This window comes from Mangifera indica, chromosome 17 (genome assembly GCF_011075055.1).
Source record: "Mangifera indica cultivar Alphonso chromosome 17, CATAS_Mindica_2.1, whole genome shotgun sequence".
In the NCBI taxonomy this organism is placed as follows: Eukaryota; Viridiplantae; Streptophyta; class Magnoliopsida; order Sapindales; family Anacardiaceae; genus Mangifera; species Mangifera indica.
The window spans coordinates 11,492,376-11,515,067 of record NC_058153.1 but is presented as its reverse complement, the minus strand read 5'-3'; the positions used below and the strand labels follow the sequence as shown (position 1 = coordinate 11,515,067).

At 34.2% G+C, this 22,692-nt stretch overlaps 1 protein-coding gene and 1 long non-coding RNA gene across 2 annotated transcripts in view; both read right to left on the bottom strand.

Moving 5' to 3' along the window:
* The window catches only part of LOC123200496, a 68,129-nt gene that overhangs the window by 2,409 nt on the left and 43,028 nt on the right, over positions 1-22,692 (bottom strand). The gene's annotated exons all lie outside the window — the stretch shown is intronic.
* On the bottom strand, positions 12,206-13,139 carry LOC123200501. The gene is made up of 2 exons (XR_006498598.1): positions 12,685-13,139; positions 12,206-12,590 (listed from the first exon to the last, which is right to left on the bottom strand). It is a non-coding gene; the product is annotated as an uncharacterized LOC123200501 (long non-coding RNA).

Genomic DNA, 22,692 nt, shown 5'->3' with positions numbered 1-22,692 from the left:
CTCCCCATCAAAGACCCTCCGTCTTCCCCAAATGGATCCCTCGCGCAATCCCTTACCGTCCACCGCGTGCAGCAACTCGAGCCCCCAGGGGCCGGCAGAAAGCAGGTGGACGGAGCCAGAGAGAGTCGCCGCAACGAGGATTGGGGACTGGCTGGAGGAGGCGAGAGAGGAGATTCCAGAAGGTGGGGTCCAGAGGGAGCGGGAAGGGGAAAGACTGGGAGAAGATGGGTCGGAAAAGGAGAAGGTTTGGAGGGAGGGGGTTGGGGCGACAGCGAAGAGTTTCGAGAGAGGCGAGAGCGTAGTGAGTCACTTCATGGCGTCGATATAAGCGGCTTGGGAGAGGTTATGGATTTGCAAAGAGGTGGCTGTTGCAGCCAGCCCCCTTATCGCCGCAGATGTAGTCTTTTAAAGAAGGTCATAAATTAGAAAAAAAAAAACAAACAGAAAGTGAAAAACAAAATGTTTTTTAAAAGGTCAGTCAGACCGGGTGGGGTCGGTAAAAGTCAATACAACCAATATGTATGGTACAGATTTTAAGCTCTATGTGGTATAAACCCATAAATAGGGTACTCGGGTCAGATTTGAGTAAAACACAATTTGTGATCTATTCATATTACAACAAATTCAGTTAATAATTGATTAGTTAACACTTGAATTTAATTAAAAAATAATTCAATTAATTTATATTTAACTAATTTAATTTAAATTTGAATAACTTACATTAACTATTATTATTAAAAATAAAATTACAAAATATGATTTAATTAATTATGATAACAAGAAAACATAATATAAACGAAATTTATATAGGAAAAGTGTCTTTATCTTCATCGTGGAGCTCCAATGTAGGTTTAATATATCATTCAGATCTTCAGCTGTGCTTAAACCACCTTGATAATGGTTAGGTTGGACGAAAGGAAGAACCTGCATGCTGAAGTTGAAGTTCGAACGAAAGGAAGAACCTGCGCGCGGCTTCTTCCTGCCGCTGTTGAAGTTCGAAAGAAAGGAAGAACTTGCGCGCGGCTTCTTCATGCCGTTGTTGAAGTTCGAACGAAAGGAAGAACCCGCGCGCGGCTTCTTCATGCCGCTGTTGAAGTCCGAACGAAAGGAAGAACCTGCGTGCGGCTTCTTCATGCCGCTGTTGAAGTTCGAACGAAAGGAAGAACCTGTGTGGGGCTTCTTCGTGCTGAAGTTGAAGTTCAAATGGAAGGACAAATTTATAAGAGTATGAAGTAATTGGAGGAGGAGAGAAAGACATTAACACAAAGGCAAGGAGCAATGTAAATACTAGAAGAAAACCAAATCTCCTAGTAGTAGTAGTAGTAGTAGTAGGCATTGTTGCTCAAAAATTGTTTCTTGTTTAGCAAATGCAGAGGGGCTTGCCATTCTATATATAACAGAGAGACATAGAAAGGCGGATAATCAATATTACCAAAAAATAATAAAGTTTGGAGAAAACTGGAACAAAACTTTTTCGAGGAATGATGAAAAAATCTTAAAGAGAAGGACTTGAGAAGGACTTTGCAGAACATTGCCCACCAAAAATTCAGCTTTTTTTCTATAAGTGGGGTACTCATCTGTCAGAGACATGAGTTGAGTTCCAAAATTGCCCTTGGTTGAAAAATCACCCTTTCTGCTTCGGAACATTATACGCCATCTGTTTTTCTTTTTGAATTAAGGCCAAAATACTATGTCCTACAGAAAGTTTGCTGAAGAGTGACAAAATTGTACCCATTACTTTTGAAAAAATCAAATACCCATTTATCATAAAATTTTTTTTTACGTTTTTAGATAAATTTCAAAATAAATTATCGATTTACTCTTGATAAAAACATCCCTGTAAATTAATCTACATTTAAATTACATATTTATACTTTGTTTAATTGAATGTGAAAAATTATCATTTTTTATTAAAAAAAAGAAATTTTATCAATATAATTAAGGTTAATTTATCAATCTAATTTACCAAATTTACTACAATATATCAACATAATTAAATAATTCATGAAATAAATCCCATTATGCATCTTTACATCATCACTTTCATCTTCAGATGAACATGCCCATACAAGATTCCAGTTAAAAGAGTATCCTTTGTTCATTAAATATATTTGAAAATCCTTCATTAATCCAATAATCTATTAAGAAATTTTAAAAAAAATATTAGTTTTTAAATATCTAATATTAAGAAATAAAATATGCAATGCAATCCAAAAGGAATTCCAAAATATTGATAATTTTATTTGAATATACTTTTTATCATATATTAAATGATAATTTCACTTTTCATGTGTTAGTTTTACATTTATTCATACTACCAAATAAATCTATACTGTCAATTTGAGACCATTAATCTTTTTACCGTTAATTTAATATTGAATAATGTCTTATATTAAGTATATTTAACTTTTATATTTTGGAATAATACATTGATTTTTGTTTTGTGTGTTTCTATATGTCATATGTTAACGTGCAAATAAATGCACTAACTAAAATTATAAGTTTATTTAGATTTTTATTTTAAATTATATAAAATTCATTTATTTAATCACGTGCCTAAATATAATTGGTATATCTTAAAACTATATTTATTGTTTCATTGCTCTTTCAAATGTATTTGTTTAAAATGATATAAATGGTAGTTTAAAAGTTTTTTACTAAATAAATTAAAATTTTAAATGAATAGCTAGATTGGCTGTTTTGGAACAAATGACTTTAAAATTTGAGGGGGGAAACAGTTTTAGACCAAACGTTAGGGACAGCAAAGAAATTAAGTCATTTATCAATAAATGCACTGTGCAGAACATATAAAATATGAGATAATTGTGGCCCCTGGTTAGAAAGAGCCTCATCAATTACTAAATGCGACAAAAGCACAGCCTCAATTACATATAATTGTCACATCCTATGAATCAAAGCAACTTTCGACTGGCCCCGATGGTGACCATATATTAAGACAAACCTTTGAAATTAGAATTGACTGAAAGACGTGAGGGACTAAGATTAAAAGTTGATATGAATGGTTTTATTAACAAATCTCTGGGCATGGCCACAACAGATAATTCCACCATTCATCACCAGGATATCATGATCATAACTAAAGGTATGCCATGATATTGTCATATGTTTTTTTTCATAGAGAGAATGATGCAAGAAAAAGATTTCCGTTGTCTCATAATATAAAGTCCTGAGATCCAATGAAGTTCTTCGTCTCCCAAGGCGTTTTCGACGCCGATCGAGCCTCCAAATGGAAGAAAAGCATTCACCAGAAGGAGAGGCTGCTTCGGGAGGCAAAGGCCATCGGCAATGGAGTCGGAACGGTCATCGAAGATTTCAAAACCAAACTCTAGGGTGAAACTGTCATTTTTTAAAACTTAGGCTGGGGAAAAATTTTAGTTTTTAAAGTTTAGGGGGGTAAAAAAAGATAAAATTTTCAGACATTAGGGTTTAGTTAAATCTAACCAGTCATTAGTGGGTATTTGGTATTTCTATAATTAAAAAGGGGATTTTTGAGAAAATATCAAACATTGGGTGGGAAATAGTCGTTTGGCCTTGGCCTGGAGGTAATGTATCACCCATTTCTCTGTTGGAACCAAAAAACCACCGTGAGTTCAATTTCAAATCACTATTTTCTACTTTAGCAATTAATGTCATACCTTAGGGGTAATAATGCCATTAACCTTAGCAAGCCAGAACAAACTGTTCCTCCTAGAAGTATCCTTTTGCTCGTTTGTCAAATTCCCTCATAAGACGTCGAACATTTTATTTTTTAAAAAGTTTGACAAAATCTTTGATAGAAATAGTGATCACACAAAGAGACCTTTATCTTTGCCGAGCTGGCAAAATAGTTCAGCCGAGCCGAATGTTATTTGCTTTTAAATTGGTAAGGATTTACAATATTATATTTGGTTAAGTTGCTAAACCCACCAAGACAAATGACAACAAACTCAAATCCACTCTAAGTATAAGATTTTAATCACTTTTAATGCAATGAGTAATCTCATAATTATTATATTAAAAAATTAAGAGTTTGATCATTAGATTTTGAACTTACACGTTTATGCTTGGAAACCTCACCTTTATCATTTAAACTAAACTAATTAATAAGACATGAAAATTGAAATATAGTATCAATGTGATGCGTAATCAAATGCCAAGGGGTGACTTTAACAAGTATAAATTTGAAGTAAATATGTAGTCAAGTTCAACTAACTTAAAATACAAACACACAAGTAATAAAGAATAATATAAGAAGATAAATGATCAAAAACACATTTAACGCTTAACAAAGAACCACTGACAAGAGATTCCACCACTTAACTCTAGTCAAGAGAGAAAGGATAAAAACACACCTGCGGGTTAAAGGAGAACCATCGACCAAGGGCAAATCCACCACCAATCTCTGACCAATGGAGGACGGATAAAAGAGAACTAGCGCTAAAAAACATAAAGCAAATAATTTCATTAATTAAGTTTTTGATATTACATGGAGAAGTTAAATCCTTATATAGACCTCAAGATATTATTAAACTATTATATTTTTAAATTCAAAATTCAAGACAAATAATAGTTTAAAAGATCTCTCAAAGAGATAACAAAAAGACATCTAGGTAGCATCCTTGCCTTCATTGATTTGGGCAATTCTTGAGCTGTCCATTTATCTCTTTGGCCTCCACTATTAATTGTTACATTTGACTTGATTTGCGATTCCTTATATTGAACTAGTATAAAACTAATAGGATTTGCATAACAAAACACATAATTAATCTACTACAAAATTAACTAAAACATAATTAAATAAACAAGTAACTTCATTGGGTTTGGATTGAGTTAGTGAAACTTGAAGTGTTGGAGCTTGATTGTTGATCATGGGTTGAATCCACATCATCCTCTTCAGGTTGAGGAGGATTTGTCCTCAAATCTAGGAGGTTTTCATCTTCTACATATGTTGTAATTTTTCGGTGAATGAACAATAAAATCGAGTGAACAATAACTTTAGCCAATCATGAAAATAAAATTACAAACAAACTCATTCACAAAACCAAAGTGTTGATACCAATTGGTATGTAACCAAGTGTCAAGTGTTAAGTTAAGGGTGAGTTTAACAAATGCAAATTTCAAACAAATATGTAATTGAGTTTAGCTAACTCAAGATACAAGTACAGAAGTAATAAAGGATAATATAAGAAGATAAATAACCAAAACACACCCAAGGCTTATAGAAGAACCATTGACCAAGGGATTCGACCACCTAACTCTAGTCAAGAGGGAAAGGATAAAGACACACCCATGACTTAGACAAGAACTATTGGTCAAGGGTAAATCCACCACCAATCTTCGCCCAAGGGAGAAAGGATAAAGGAGAACTTATGCTTAAAAACACAAAGCAAACAATTTCATTAATCAAACTCTTGATATTACATGGAGAAATTAGGTTCTTATATAGATTTCAAAATATTATTAAACTATTACATTTTCAAATTCAAAATGCAATACAAATAATAGTTTAAAAGATCTTTTAAAGAGATAAGGGAAAATGAGTCATCCATGGTGTCATCCTTGTCTTTGCCGATTTGGGCAATTCTTAAACCGCCCACTTGTTTCCTTGGCCTTCACCATTAATTGCTACATTTGACTTGATTTAAGCTTCCATATGTTAAGCTAGTACAAAACTAATAGGGTTTGCATAACAAAACACATGATTAATCTACTACAAGATTAATCTACTACAAGATTAACTAAAACATAATTAAATAAACAAGTAATTTCATTGGGTTTGGATTGAGTTAGTAAAGCTTGAAGTGTTGGAGTTTAATTGTTGATAATGGGTAAAATCCACATCACAATGACACAATAAGTTCATTAAAAAAATATGATAAGGACTTATGGAAGTTGGATAAATATTAATTTGATGCAAAGTGGATGAACAAGTGAGTGCCAAATATCAATAAAGTAAACAATCTCACACACAAATAGTAGAGAGAAAGAATACATGCGATTTATAATAAAAAAGAGAGCTAATCTATTAGACATAACATTATTTCAATATCTCATAATCTTTTTTGTTACCATGAATATATTTATTAATAAATTGTTATATAATACATATAATATATTAATGTGTTTATAAACAAGGATTTTTTAACCCTAAGAGAAACTTATTAGGATTCTTATTTCTGAGACAAACTTTATAAAAAAATCATATTCCTCATAGAAATCTTAAAATGACATTTTATAAGGGCACTGCCCTCACTTACTCACAAGAAAGAAGGCCCTTACCCATTGATCGAGTAACTAGACCTATATATGCTTGTGTCACACCTTATGGATGAAGTAGTCGTTAATTTCAATACAAATAACAAGAATTTGTAAGAAAGTATATGTTCTCACGTATTACTTGAAGAATAAATTATTTTTTTCCCATTTGGTTACATTTAGTTAGATGTGTTAAAAAGATTATTCTAGTAATTTATTTTTAATTGCTAATATTACTTATTTAGTTTATTAGGTAATAAAAGATTTCAATAAAATCATATTAATATGATAGAAAATATAAATAGTAATTTGATTATCACTTACCATCTCTATCTTAGGTATTAAAAAATTATTATACAAATAGACTCAAGTTCAAGTCTCCAGACATGTGGTAACCCAACATGATTTGTTTAATTAAACCACTAGTCAATCTAATTCAATGGCTAATATAAGTTTAAACATTAACATAGACCGGACTAACCATCAGGCCTCACTCCAACCAATTCAACTAATCCAATATATGTTTCAATTCATTGCTAATTGAATGGTACCAAATCTTGAAAATTGACGCAGGAGCATTCCTTTCCTAATTTATTTACTTATTTATTTTTTAAATAAAACACTCATGTGACTGGCATGTGACTTTTAATTTAAGTTAGGGTTTGTTTTAATAAGCAATGTAATTTTAGTATAAATAGCCTCTTACTACTACTTTAAGGGGATCATCTTATTTTTATCAATAAACTATCATTTGTGGTTTTTCTGAAAACCTTATTTTTTTATGGTTCAATCTCAATCCAGCCATCTCAGGACAGATTTCTGTTGCTTTTCTCGATTCAGACCCGTTATCACATTAATTGGTATCAGAGCCAACAGAGCTTATTGAGATCCTTAGTCGTTCAGGGTTTCTATTTGTTTCCTTCACAATGGTTGGACGTGGTAGAGGTCATGGGAGAGGCAATCAAGTACAACAAACAGAGCTTGCTGAGATGCGTCGTATGATTGAAGATTTGTCGTAGGCTGTACAAGCTTTACAGCGGCAAGAACCTGCAGTAGCCCGTATGGAGACTCCGGAAGATTACCGTGACCCCTTTGACATACCGAAAGGTGGCTTGGAGGATGATTTTGATGATGTAGAAAATGAAAACCCCTTTCATGTGTTAGAGCCGTAAATAATCTGGTGGGAGGCAGATTGAAAGATCGGTTACTCCATGCTCTTGATCTGAATAGTGGGGGAGTCAAGGTGGAAGTTACTGATTTTTATGGGAAGACGCATGCCGAAGACTATTTAGATTGGAAGGCTAGCTTGGAAACATTGTGAGTGGAAACCAATGGCTGAAAATAGGAAGATGTTGTTTGTTAAGCTCAAATTAAAAGGCACTGCACTTCAATGGTGGAAAAGAGTTGAAAAGCAATGTGCTAGGCAAGGCAAGGCAAGGCAAAAATCAGCACTTGGGAGCACATGAAGAAAAAGTTGCGGCAAAATTTTTTGCCAGCTGATTATGCTATGGAATTATATGAGAAATTCCATTCCTTGAAGCAAAACAGCATGTCCGTCGAAGAGTATACGTCAAAGTTTAACAATTTGTCTATTCATATTGATTTAAGTGAGACAAATGAACAGATGACTTCACGTTATCTTACAGGGTTGAACAAAACTATTAGAGATGAAATGGGTGTGGTTCGCTTGTTTAATCTTAAAGATGCTCATCAATATGCTCTAATGGTCGAAAGGAGGGTGTTGCGCTATGGTGCAAGAAGACCTTTATTGGGCAGAACAACAAGCAATCCCAGCATTAATCAGACTTTTTAGGGCGATTAAGCAGCTCAACGTAATAACAGAGGGATTGTTTCATCCATTAAAGCCAGAGGTAGAGGTGTGAGTAACGTGGATAGAAACGAAAAAGGAAAGAGTGTTATGCGATATGGGGTTCAAAATAATTCTGGTTCTAGTGGTTCCAAGGCAGGTAGCAATTCATAACCTTCATGTTTTACATGTGGAGAATGGGGACATTATTCCTATTCTTGTCCACGACGAACGATGAACCTTGCAGAGTTTGATGATGCTATTGAGGATGTTAAACCTGTTTATGATGAATATATTGATGAAGAGACTGAGATTGATGTTCATCCAGTTCAAGGGGAGTCCTTAGTGGTTAGAAGAGTGATGACGACAACAACTACGGAAGAGGGCGAAGATTAGAGGCGATGTAACATATTTCGAACTCGTGTTCTATGTGGTGGTAAGGTGTGTAACTTAATTATAGACGAAGGAAGCATGGAGAATGTTATTTCAACTGAGGCAGTACAAAAATTAAAGCTACCTATAAAGAAACATCAGCATCCATATCAAGTTAGATGGCTAAAGAAGGGTAATGAGATTCCAGTTACGAAACGGTGTTTGGTCAAATTTAACATGGGTTCTAGTCTGGATGAAGAGGCTTTATGTGATGTTGTTCCTATAGATGTTGGTCACATCCTTTTAGGTCGACCTTAGTTATACGACCATGATATGGAACATCGTACCAAGCCTAATTCCTACTCCTTCTATAAAGCCGATAAAAGGTACACTTTGCACCCTCTTAAGGAATAAGCTAAGGAAACAAATACTCTTCCAATGAACAGTAAGGTGAATGGGTACTTGTCTACTGAGAAGTTTGAAGCTGAAAGCCAAAAACTTGGGGTTATGTATGCTTTGGTTAGCAAGTTAGTGAACAGTGATAAGGTTGAAGAGTTAATTCAATTTCCCCCTGAAGTGAAATTACTACTTAATGAATATGCATAATTGGTTAGATAAGACTTGCCACATGGTTTACCACCTATGAGGAGCATACAACATGTTATCGACTTAGTGCTAGGAGCACCATTGCCAAACCAACTAGCTTATAGAATGCCTCCTATACAGCGAGCTGAAATACAAAGACAAGTGGAAGAGTTACTTCGAAAGAGGCTAGTGCAAGAGAGTAAGAGCCCATGTGCTTGTCTAACTTTACTTGCACCCAAGAAAGATGGCTCTTGGAGGATTGTGTGAATAGTCGCGCAATTAACAAAATTACGGTCAAATATCGTTTCCCTATTCCTCGTTTAGAAGATATGTTAGATCAACTATCTGGCTCGAAAGTATTTTCTAAAATTGATTTGAAGAGTGGTTATCATCAAATCAGATTAAAAAGCGGTGATGAGTGGAAGACAGCCTTTAAAACATCAGATGGGCTTTATGAATGGTTGGTAATGCCGTTTGGTCTCTCTAATGCGCCTAACACTTTTATGCAAGTCATGCTAGAGGTACTAAAACCTTTTTTGAAGTCTTTTGTTATGGTTTATTTTGATGACATATTGATCTTTAGTAAGACTAAAGAGGAACATTTAAAGCACGTATGTTAAGTTTTTGAGGTGCTTCATAAAGAGCAGCTTTACATAAACTTGAAAAAGTGTTCTTTTATGTGCCCCGAAGTGGTATTTCTTGGCTTTGTTGTTTCTGCAGCAGGTTTAAAACCAGATTCAGAGAAAATACGTGCCATTACAGAATGGCCAATGCCACAATCCATTAAGGATATTCGAAGATTTCATGGAATAGCTTCATTTTATCGGAGATTTATCAAGAATTTCAACTCCATTATGAGCCCTATAACTGAATGCTTGAGAAATGATAGTTTTGATTGGTCACCTACTGCCCAAAAAGCCTTTGAACGTGTCAAGACTATGATGACAGAAGTGCCAGTCCTTGCACTACCAGATTTTGAAAAATTATTTGTGGTGGAATGCGATGCATCACAGGCTGGAATTGGAGCTATTCTGAGTCAAGATGGAAAGCCAATAGAGTTCTTCAGTGAAAAATTATCTGATTCTAAACGGCGATATTCCACTTATGACTTGGAGTTTATACACTGGTGAGAGCAATATTATTTGGCTTATAGGGAGTTTATGGTTTATTCTGATCATCAAGCCTTGCGTTATTTAAATTCACAAAAGAAGCTTCTTGATCGACATGTGAGATGAAGTGCATTTCTTGATCAATTTAATTATTCCTTGAAGTACAAATCTGGTAGGTTAAATATTGTTTTAGATGCGTTGAGTAAACGCTCTTTGCTGTTGAACATAATGAGTACTCAAGTGGTGGGTTTTGAAGAGCTAAAAGAACAATACAAAGCTGATCCATATTTCAGTAGTGTAATAGCTGAATTGCAAGTTTCAACTAATGCAACAACCTTGTCGTTCAGAATGCATGATGACTATTTGTTTAAAGGTAATCAATTGTGCATGTCTGAAGGGTCTTTGCGTGAACAAATTATTCGAGAGCTTCATGGTACTTGTTTAGGGGGACATTTTGGGTGAGATAAGACTTTGGCAATGGTGGCTGAGCGTTATTATTGGCCAAAAATGTCAAGGGATGTGGAGAGGTTGGTGAAACGGTGTTCAGCTTGCCAATTTGGCAAAGGAAGCTCGCAAAACACAAGGTTGTACACTCCTTTACCTGAACCAGAAGCACCTTGGGTCCATTTGAGCATGGATTTTGTATTGGGACTGTCTAAGACCTTTAAGGGGTATGATTCCATTTTTGTTATGGTGGATCGATTTTCGAAAATGGCCCATTTTATCCCATGTTCCAAAACTTCAGATGCAACATATATTGCTGAATTATTTTTTAAAAAAGTAGTGCGATTGCATGGTGTTCCTACTTCTATTATATCGGATAGAGATGTTAGATTTGTGGGGCATTTTTGGAGGACTCTATGGAGGAAACTTGGGACTGAATTGAAGTATTCTAGTACGTGTCATCCCCAAACGGATGGACAAACAGAGGTCATAAATCAAAGCTTGGGTAATATGTTAAGATGTCTTGTTCGGAACAATGTGAAGACTTGGGATTCCATAATACCACAAGCAGAATTTGCTTATAATAATTCAGTAAATAGAACTATAAAGAAGATGCCATTTGAAGCTGCCTACGGGTTGAAGCCACAACATGTTCTTGACTTAGTACCATTGCCACAGGAGGCTAGAGTGAGTGATGATGGAGAGGCTTTTGCTGACCATATCCAGCGGGTTCATCAAGAGGTGAAATCAGCCTTGAAAGCCAACAATGAGGCTTATTCTGTTGCTACAAAAAAACATCGACGGTTGCAAGAATTTAAGGAAGGTGACTTGGTGTTGGTGCACTTACAGCGAGAAAGGTTTCCTAGAGGCACTTATGGCAAGCTTAAGTCCAGGAAATTTGGACCTTGTAAAGTGCTAAAGAAAATTAGCTCTAACGCATATGTTATTGAGCTACCATCTAATTTAAATATCAGCCCCATCGTCAATGTTTCTGATTTGTATTCTTTCGATGGGGTTGATGGGGAGTTAGATTCTGTTTCTAAGCAAGCTGGTCAATTGCCCAAAGTGCCAGCATATGTTGTTGAAGATGTGTTGGACGTCAAAGAAATGACATCAAGAAGGGGCAATCAATATAGAAGATTTTTGGTGAAGTGGTTAGGTAAATCTACTAGTGAAAGCACATGACTTGCTGAAGATGACTTTAAAAGGGTTGATCCAGAGTTGTATGCTGAGATTATTCAAGCTTCTTCATCCGAGCCAAATTCTTTTCCAACCTGGGGAGATTGATGCAAGAGCATTCCTTTCTTAATTTATTTACTTATTTATTTTTTAAATAAAACACTCATGTGACTGGCATGTGACTTTTAATTTAAGTTAAGGTTTGTTTTAATAAGCAATGTAATTTTAGTATAAATAGCCTCTAACGACTACTTTAAGGGAATCATCTTATTTTTATCAATAAACTATCATTTGTGGTTTTTTTGAAAACCCTATTTTTTTATGGTTCAATCTCAATCCAGCCGTCTGCCACTTTTCTCGATTCAGACCCGTTACCACATTAATAATACTCAATTACATGATTTTCATCTTTCGGAACTTTTGTTCAAGTTTCTATTCAGTAAGCATAATTGAATGGTTAGAATTGTACTTGCGGTTAAACATATAATCAAATTACCCACAGTAACAGCTTGTCTGCAATTCAATTGACATATAAACTGCCTTCACGAATAAAACGGATGCGAAATTATCAATAACACTGCTTCTCCAACGTTACATTTCATGAACATCAAGGTTGTTATCTGTCAGGAACTTGCTCCATTCATTGTCCAGGGCCAAAATGGAGTACCCTATACCAAAAGGCTGGGTACTTCTCTGATTCTTACGTATAATATAGCTGAGAAGAATGTGAACAGATTCAAAACTGAGGGGCTAACCCCCCTTGATATCCAATTATAAACTAAACATCATGGTCTTACCATGATCGCCAGAGATTCCCACTCCAAACTACATACAACATCCTGCATCCAAGTTTGTGTGTTCAGTAAAGGCTTTTATATAGACTTCCCAAATGCAAATGGATTTTTTTTAAAAAATTGTAAATTAAGTACTTACCATCGAGGGGTTCCGCTGGACAATGTCAAAACTGTTGATTGCACAAGGTTCAGCCATAAGCTTGGCGGATTCTTCACCTATACAGTAACACCTTTATATATGATCGGTCAAAATTTATTTTACAAAATAGTTATCCAATGTGGTAATGGGACAATGAAGATTTTCACTCATCTAAGTGAGCACATTGTTGCCAGAAATGGCAGAGATGGTAAGCAATGGCTGGATGCCTGGATCAAGAACACTATACCTCACTCAACCACAGCAAGGATACCATCCTCTCAGCACAAACATGGCAGGTAATACTCATGAAGATGAAATGTTTGAAGATTTTGTATAGCAACCATACTGAACCTGCCAAACCTCACTTTCAGATATTGAAGAGATAGCAGCATCTCCAGTCCCAACACCAGAGAAAACGAGTGGTTGTTGCTGCCATCGTAGATCCCAAGCAAATATTTTACCTGATGAGCCTCCAGCCTACAAATACTAGAGAATTAATAAATTTGCTTTTAAGATTCAAGCAAACAAGAGATACCTGTCATCCTAGGTCACATTAAGAAAGCTGATTCAGGCTTTAAAAATCATCAAGTAAATCAATCAATTGGACATCCCCATTTAACGCATTAAATGGGCTGTAAAAGGCAACCTATTAAGGCATCACATCAGTATGGCTTTCGAAGTTTTAATGAAGATATAACAATTAGACTCGAGAAAAGTAATAAAATATGCTACTATAGAATTCCTTGGATTTCACTATAGAATGCCTCTTCTCTTGCGGTCACTAGAAGGAAAACATCATTGACCAACCAAATATTTCTATTTCTAATGTTCCAGCTCACTGTATGATCCAAAATAACATCAAAGGAAAGCAGCAATCATTCTTAGTTGATATAATAAAACCATACTGGAGCTCACCCACAAGTAATAAGAGCATAAAAGACTTTAGTAGGTACACATTTTTTCAATATTTTTATTAATTCAGTAGCACCTGAATCATACAGGACTTTAGCAGGTAGTAGGTACATATAAATTTCAATATTATCATCAGAAGCATTGTATAAATGTCCCTAGGCCATGTCTCATTATTCATTTTACACTTCACTGCAATCCTTGCAGCATATTTTGGCACCTAAGAACAGCAACAGGAGGGTAGTAGCAGAAACATTCTAACAACTAATGCAGGAAACAGCAGAGATTTCACATGTATTAAGTACAATGCCCGATTTCATACACACAGTTCGAAAGTTCTACAACACAGAGAGGCAAAAGTTCTTACAGACAAGTGTGTTTTCTTGATGGATGATGATAGGAACCCAGCATTGGCAGGATTGAAGGAAAGAGAGGGCAAGGGAATGGTAACTGGAGGGAAGAATGGTCCAGAAGAATCCACGGCAGCCCAAACATTTGACAAGTGGCAAACTTTGAATGGAGAGGACCACAAATTCTGTTTCAAAAGACTGTATAAAAGGAGGGTGTTGAGGCAGAGTGGAGAAGCAAGAGTTTTGTGAAAAAATTTCTATTGATTGAGTGTTATATTTTGCGAGAGTACTGGCCTCTCATATTAGCCAGTTTTGAGTGACTACCTTTCGAATATTTTCCAGTTTTCTTAGGTTTTCAGGAATGAATGGGTGTAAGGATGGTTTATGAGTAATGACGTTTTGAGTTCCACTACTTCTTCTATTCGTTTCATTTTTCTTGGTTTACTGCTCCATTGCTGCCATTTATATTCTGTCTTTTTCTGCAAATTCTGTTCTGAGAGTTTATTTTGAATTGTGTCTTAAGAATTGCCGGAAAAATAACCAGGATCGCATCAGTAAATAGCGCCATGAAAAATCAATAGAATGCACAATCCCAGAAGGCTTACTTTGAGAGCGGTGAGTAGCACCATGAAAAATCCTTAAACCACAGCAATCAACGATCGGAAGCTTATGTAAGTAACAAACAAAAACAAACATTTCTTCCCACCGAGTTTATGCACTCAAAAACAAATAAATTATGCCAAAAATACTTCAAAAGATCTAAAGGCTACTCAGCTGGCAAAAAATTATCATCTTTAATCAGAAAATCTCAATTTAAAAAAAAAAAAACGCTCATTGAACAATTCCATTAGCATTAACTCACCTAAATTTAGCAAAAATCTTATAATAAATGTAGGGCATGTCTCACCGCCACGATCAAAATTTACCAAATTGACCCCCTGTCTTGCCCCACACTCACGAACCCAGCACTCTCCGCCACATCAATTCCCCGGATGTGTCCCTCGTGAAGCCCCTTACCGTCCACTGCGTGCAGCGACTCGAGCCTCGAGGGGCCCGTAGAGAGCAGGTGGAGGGAGCCGGAGAGAGTCGCCGCGACGAGGATTGGGGACTGGCCAGAGGAAGCGAGATAGGATATTCGAGAAGGTGAGGTCCAGAGGGAGTGTTGAGGGGAAAAAGTGGGAGAAGATGGGTCGGAAAAGGAGAAGGTTCGGATGGAGGGGGTCGGGGCGACAGCGAAGAGTTTCGAGAGAGGCGAGAGCGAAGTGAGTCACTTCACGGCGACGATAAAAGCGGCTTGGGGGAGGTTATGGATTTGCGAAGAGGTGGTTATTGCAGCCAGCCCCGTTATCGCCATAGATGAAGTCTTTTGAAGAAGGTCATAATAAAAAATAAAAATAAAAACCAGAGTAAAGAATAAACTGATTTTTGAGGATAGGCCAGTCGGACCGGGTCGGGTCGATAAAAGTCAATACAACCATTATATACGATCCAGATTTTAAGCTCTATAAGGTATAAACCCATAAATAAGGCACTCGGGTCAGAGTAGAATAAAACACTATTTGAGATGGATTCAAAATATAAAAATATGGTTAATAATTGATTAATTAAAATTTGAATTTAACTCAAAAACAATTTAATTTTAAATTTAAATTAGTTTATATTTAACTCATTTAATCCAAACATGCATAACTCATATTAATATATATTATAAAAAATAAAAGTATAAAGTATGATTTGACAGATTACAACAACAACAAAAAAAGAAGATAAATATATATATTATATAACAATAACTATAAAATAGTATAAATAAAATTTATATAAAAAAAGTGTGTCTGTATCTTTATCACGAAGCTCAAATACAAATTTAATATATCATTCGAAACTTCAATTATGCTTGAACCATTTTGATAATGGTTAGATTGGACATTGTATGTGAGTATGAAACTTCTTTTTTCACACTGAAGTTTAAAAGCAAGAAAGAATTTGTAAGATTATAAGGGAACCGGAGGAGAGAAAGACATCGACACAAAGGCGGCAAGGAGCAATGCGAAGAATACCAGACGTCCTAGTAGTAGTAGGCATTGTTGCTCAAAAATTGTTTCTTGTTAAGCAAACGCAAGGGGCCTGCTATTATATAATAGAGAGAAATGGAAGGGTTATTCAATATTATGAACGTCATCACCTGAATGGACTGGAAGACTAAGTTTTGTGGTATTGAACGTGATTACATTACGCGGACACAAACCAAAGCCACCGAAGGTTTAGTGCAACTCCATGTCCCATCAGCTAATTTTCAAAGATTTAAATATCCCCCCATCAATGATTAAAATAAGTTAATTTTATAATTAAATTACTTTTTTACCCTTTTAAATATTTCTATATACATACCCAAAGAAAATAAAATTTTATGAAAGGGCATATTATTTAGAAAAATGGCATTTTCCCCTGTTTTAGGTTTCATCATTTTTTCACATTTTTCACTCCAACTACCCCAAAGTTTAGAAACATCACATTGTACCCCTGTTTTTCACCATTTTCTCCCTTCATCTTTTGCAACTTCTCCGTACATTTCAACCAATGAAGACACCAAAGAAGAGTGGCTTGATTTTGTCAACTTAGATAATCGATGAAGAGAATGACATTGCAAGTGAAAAATCAAAAAATCCAATCGGCAAAGACCTAGTCGATGAATCGCAATTTGCACGATTCATCTTCCACGAAGTTGATCGATAGAAAATGAGAAATTGATCGAGGAGTTAGTCGTGTGACTTGTCTTCCTTGGAGTCATTTTGATGGAAAACACTTATGGGAGCTTCGATTTAATGTATCAAAGTTTTGTCTTCTGTCAATTTTTTTATTCCGTTGGCTTTTTCTATTGTCGGATGTTTGTCTTTCATCCCATCATCGTCTTCATGTGCCATCAATTCGAGGCAGGATCTCTAGTTGCTGGAGATGAAAAAAATAAATGCAAACCCTAGGAAAGAAATGTAAAGTTGAGGAAGGAATAGTTTGGAAGTATCGGCGTGACAACGGTTTGCTCTGTGCTAGAGGGGGTAGACTTTATGTTCCTAAATGAGGGGGATTAAGGCAAGACTTATTAAAGGAGACACATGAGCCACAATGGACAGGGTATCCAGACATGGAAAGGATGCTAGCGTTGCTAAAGAGACACTATTACTGGCCAAAGATAGAAGAGGACGTGGAACTCTATGTGCGCACATGTTTGGTGTGCCAATTAGATAAAACCGAGAGAAAGTGACAAGCAGGTTTGTTGTAACCCCTTTCAAATTCAGAGAGGCCATGGGAGTCGGTGTCAATAGATTTCATAAGTGGTTTTCCAATAGTGGACAGTTTGAGATCAATTAAGAGAAAATTGTTAGATTTTCAAACTAAGAGAGAAAAATAATATATACTTTTATATTTTTAATATTATTAATTAAATAAAGATTTTATCTTTGTAAATAACTTATTTTGTTAATTTTAATGGTTAACAGATAAATATTTAAGTTTTTGAAAGTTAGTGGGGGAGAACTAAACTTACCCTAAACCTTGTGTGGGAACATGTCTTTTGGCCCAGCCAAAAACTTAATCTTCTTTCCCCAAGGTGGGATGTTCATATGCAGGACAAAAGTTGCATGATTGCGCAGGTGAGACATGAGTTGAGTTCCCAAATTGCCCTGAAAAAATCATCCTTTCTCCCTTGGAACACCTACATGTGGTGTCCTACGCAAAGTTTGCTCAAATGACAGTTTTCACCTATTACGTTTGAAAAAGTCAAATGCTCACTTATCATCTAATTTTTTTCACATCTTCTGATAATTTTCAAAATAAATCATTCATATACTCTTGATAAAAACATCCCTATAAATTAATATGCATTTAAATTACATATTTATACTTTGTTTAATTGAATGTGGAAAATTATCCTTTTTTATTAAAAAAAAGAAATTTTATCAATATAATTAAGGTTAATTTATCAATCTAATTTACCAAATTTACTACAATATATCAACATAATTAAGTAATTTATTAAACAAATCTCATTATGCATCTTTACATTATCATTTTCATCGTCAAATAAACATGCACACACAAGATTTCCATTAAAGGAGTATCCTTTGTTTATTAAATTTATCAGAAAGTCTTTCATTAATCGAATAATCTATTAAGAAATTTGAAAAAAAATAGTTTTTAAATATTTAATATTAAGAAATAAAAAATCAATAGAATCCAAAAAAGAATTTTAAAATATTGATTATTTTATTTGAATATATATTTTTTTGTTATATATTAAATGATAATCCAATGCTCTATGTGTCAGTTTTATATTTACTCACACTATTGAATAAATTTATATTGTCAATTTGAGACAATTAATTTTTTACAATTGAATTTTATATTAAATATGTTATAGCCACAGATGAAGTTTTTGAAGGCTTTTACAAGCACCAAGAGAGAATAAAGGACAAAGAACCATTTTGAATGTAAGTTAGTTGGGTTCAATAAAACCCAATACAACAAATGTGCTGGTTTAGATTTTCAAGCTCTATAAACCGATATATGGGTGATTTGGGTTAAGTTCAAATAAGACTCAATTCAAGATAGATTCAAAATATAAAAGATGTAATTCATAATTGATTACTAAGATTTGAATTTAATTTGAAAATAATTTAATTTTACATTTGATTGATTTAATTCAAATTTATATATTTAAATTAGTTCATATTCACTTGAATGACCTTTGTATACTGACTCAGTTGGTAAGGAATGGTCCCAACTAAAACATTAAAATATCCATTTCGGTGATTGGAGGAATTTAGGTTGGTTGGAATAGAAATATCATTAATGTTAGCAAGGTTTTCGGAAAGAATATCATTTAAAATTTGTCCTTTTAATCACATGTCAGAATACAATTAAAACTGTTTTTTATTTATCATTTTTTATAATATATTTATTAATGGCTCCTCTTGATTTATATAATAATAATTTTTATTTATAAATGATTTTAAACTTTGATTATTTAATATTATTTAATGATTATTGTGTTCCTCCTTCTAATGGATTTGATTGGGAACACTTTATGATTTGGATATTTGAATAATTTTTCAAATTAATGGGCAATAATTTGTCATTTCAACAACCCTTGGGCATGGGAATAGTTTTTCGGCCTAGAATTAAAATGTCACCCATTTCCCCGTTGGACACAGAAACAACCCACAAATCACACTTCCTGCTTTAGAAACGAGCATGTCACCCATTTCTCTTTGAGCAATATTATATGTACCTATTTTAGGTACACAAATATATGTCATCATATGATTGGTTATTGTTTTATTTTTAATTCAAAATCATCCAATCACATGATGACACATATAAATGTGTATACATTTGTGTATCCAAAGTGGGTACACATAGTTTTATTGTTTCTCTTTTGCAATTAAGGCTAAAGAACTATTTTCCATCTAAGTTTTACTTCAATTTCAAAAAATATATCTATAATAGATGAAAAATTCAAACACTTATTCATCTTTAAACTTTTATTAAAATCTTCATAAAATATAAGAATAAAATCGTTATTTAACAATAATATTAAAAAAATATATAATTTTATCTAATTTTTTTCTTCAGGTTTGAAAATTGATATTTCACCTCTAAATCTCAATTTTGAAAAGTAACTCTCTCTCTCTCTCTCCTCGACAAATCCCTAGTTTTTTCTTCACCTCTCTCTTCAGCTACTAGCGATGGTTGGAGGCCCCAAAATTTGCTAACGATGCTCCATCATCCAATGTCTCTTTCGTCCACTATAGGGCCACTATTCCACGACGGAAGTGGTCAAATTTTAGGTTTGATATCTTAAAAAAAAAATAATTTTTTAAAACTTAACTTAAAAAAAGAGATATAATTTTAATTATTTTAATATTATTGATAAAATAACTATTTTATCTCTTAACTTTAACAAAAATTTTACAGATGTATCCTAACGGACTAAAGTTTAGGCAGACATTTAGATTATTTATCTATTATACGTTTATATTTGTTATTTCATCAGACGGAAAATAGGCCTTCAGCCTGTAATTAATGTCATGCCTTAGGGGTAAAAAAGTCATTAAGGTTTAAAGAGAACATGTGCTTTGTTTGTTTTTCGGTTGTAATTAATGCTTTTACCATTAAAGTCAATCCTCCACATAACTTGTCAAATTCCCCTAATGTCACATCAAACTGTTCATATATCAAACAATTTTGACATAAACTATCTTCTTACTCCTCCGGCTTAACAACTCATCAAGATCCTAAGGGAAGTGAACATTTGATAAGAAATGGTGGTCATTGATCACACAAAAGACCTTTATGTCCAGGCCGAAAGACTTATGCCTACTTAAGGTTTAGTTAATTTTCCAGCTTCTTATACTCACCTTTAGAAACTTAAATATTTATTTACGTCAATTATTAAAATTAATAAAATCTATTAAATCTAAAAATATAATTATTATTTAATTTATAATATTAAAAAAATAAAATTTTATTTTATTTTTCTATATTAATTTTAAAACTCATAATTTTTCTCCTATTTATATTTTAAAAGGTTTAATTTTTTTCCAGTAAGGTTTGTATTTTTTGTCTTCACTTTTCAGTGACAGGAGCTGGCTGACAGACAGCCCTCCCTAAGGTCCAAATTCATCATCAAAATTTGATAGCAGTCACTGTTTTCTTGTCCATGTTTCTTATTCTGCTGCTATTTATATATATCAGATTATAAGAAACATAATCTTCAAGTTTCATTTGTTAAGAAAATAAGACCAATCTTTACAATAGCGAAAAAGAGAAGAATTTTTCCATTAAGGATTGGTCTTTTTTGTTGCTAAAGTGTGCCTTTATAATAGCACAGGAGGAGAAGATGAATACGAACTAAAATCCAAAATTTTTCACTATTCTCTGTCTTTGTTTTCGCAGTTCAAGTCCGTTTTCTCAGAAAAACAGGAGGGTCCAAAGCCGAAAATATTATGAAAAACGGCTGAACAAACACAAACCCCTCTGTCTTTCTATATCACTGCCCGTTGTGAATGGCTGTTTATAGTTAGATAATCTTGAGCCTGCTTACTCGCGCCGGTGGTCTCCCCCTTGGTTCATCAGAGCCAAGCAATGAAGCCTGTCTAACCCATCCGTTGCACAGATTTACGCGATTTATGCTGACAAGTATGTCGATTGTCCAAGAGGCATAGCGCCGGTAGAGATGAGAGGTCGGCCAAAGAACGGGCATCGGAGAAGGAAGGGAAAAGAATGAAATTCTAAAGTAAAAATGTAATTTTTTAAAACCTAAATTAAAGAAAATTATGAATTTTTAAAATTAAGGTTAAAAAATAAGTTAATTTTTTTTAATATTTTTAGTTAAATGACAATTATACTCTTAGATTTAATAAATTTTGTTCACTTTAATAGCTAATAAGTAGATATTTGAGTTTTTAAAAATTGACGAACGGAAGTTTAAGAATAGACTAAACTTTTGGTGCAAAAAAGTTTTTTGGACTTATCTTTATAAGGATTGAAAAAAGTTGGTTCGAATTGAGTATTGTTTGACTCAAACTTAGTTCGATGGTGTTTACCTAAGGTTCAAATTCAAACTCAAACTCTGCTAAAAAAATTATAGATAAACTTATAATTTATATATTTATTAATTGTCTTTATATTTAAGAGTCAAATAATGAAATTTTAGGAGTTAGTGTTGGGTTTAGACCCACCAATGACAGGTTGACTCGACCCATATTACAATTAACTATGAATTTTAGGACTGTTTTTTTTTTCAATTTTTCCTATTGCAGAGGTTTTTCGACATATGGTTTCCAATTTTATATATGCTTTTTCAATTTTTTGCATTATAGTGGTTTTTTAATAGGTAGTTCTGGAATTTTTGGTCTTTTTTTTTTTAATTTTTCCCAATCTGCAGGTTTTTCCATTTGTTTGATTTGAATTTGAGGTTTATTTTTTCTAATTATTGTAGAAATCGATATATTATAGATATGCATTTCATATTGATTTCAAATTTTATATCTGTATTTATGAAATTCTTATCAAATTTATTATGATAATAATTATTCTTTTTTATAGAAAGTTTCCCAAAAAAGAAAATGTGAGAACTCGAGGAGAGAAGTAAGAATCCCTGATGAGATGCAACACTTCCAAGCATAGGTGATATTAGGGCTGGATTCGAGCCGAGCCAGCTCGAGCTCGAGCTCGGCTCGGCTCGGTTCGAGCTCGAAACGAGCCGGGCTCAGCTCGGCTCGATCGAACTCGAGCCGAGCCCGAGCTGGCTCGGGTTAACTCGGTATATTTTTAAAAAAATTTTTTTATACAAAACGGCGCCGTTTTGATCCATATATATATACAAAACGGTGTCGTTTTGATATAATAAACGAGCCGAGCTGAAAATGAGCCAAACTCGAGCCGACCCTTAAAAAGCCGAGCCGAGCCCGAGCTGGCTGCGAGCCGAGCTCGGCTCGGCTCGAATCCAGCCCTAGGTGATATCGTGTGTTTAGTGAAATGCTATATCTAAAATAAAATCCACATTGACACAATAGTAGTTGAGGTTGTTTGAAAGAACATGTTTTGGACACTTCCTTCACTTATGAGACACAAGATCTAGTGGAGCGTTAGTACACTCCTTCTTGTAAAGATAGTTCTTCATCTCTGTCGACATCATCTACCAAGAAGGGAGATAAACGTGGAGACGGTGGTGACATCTGTAGCTATC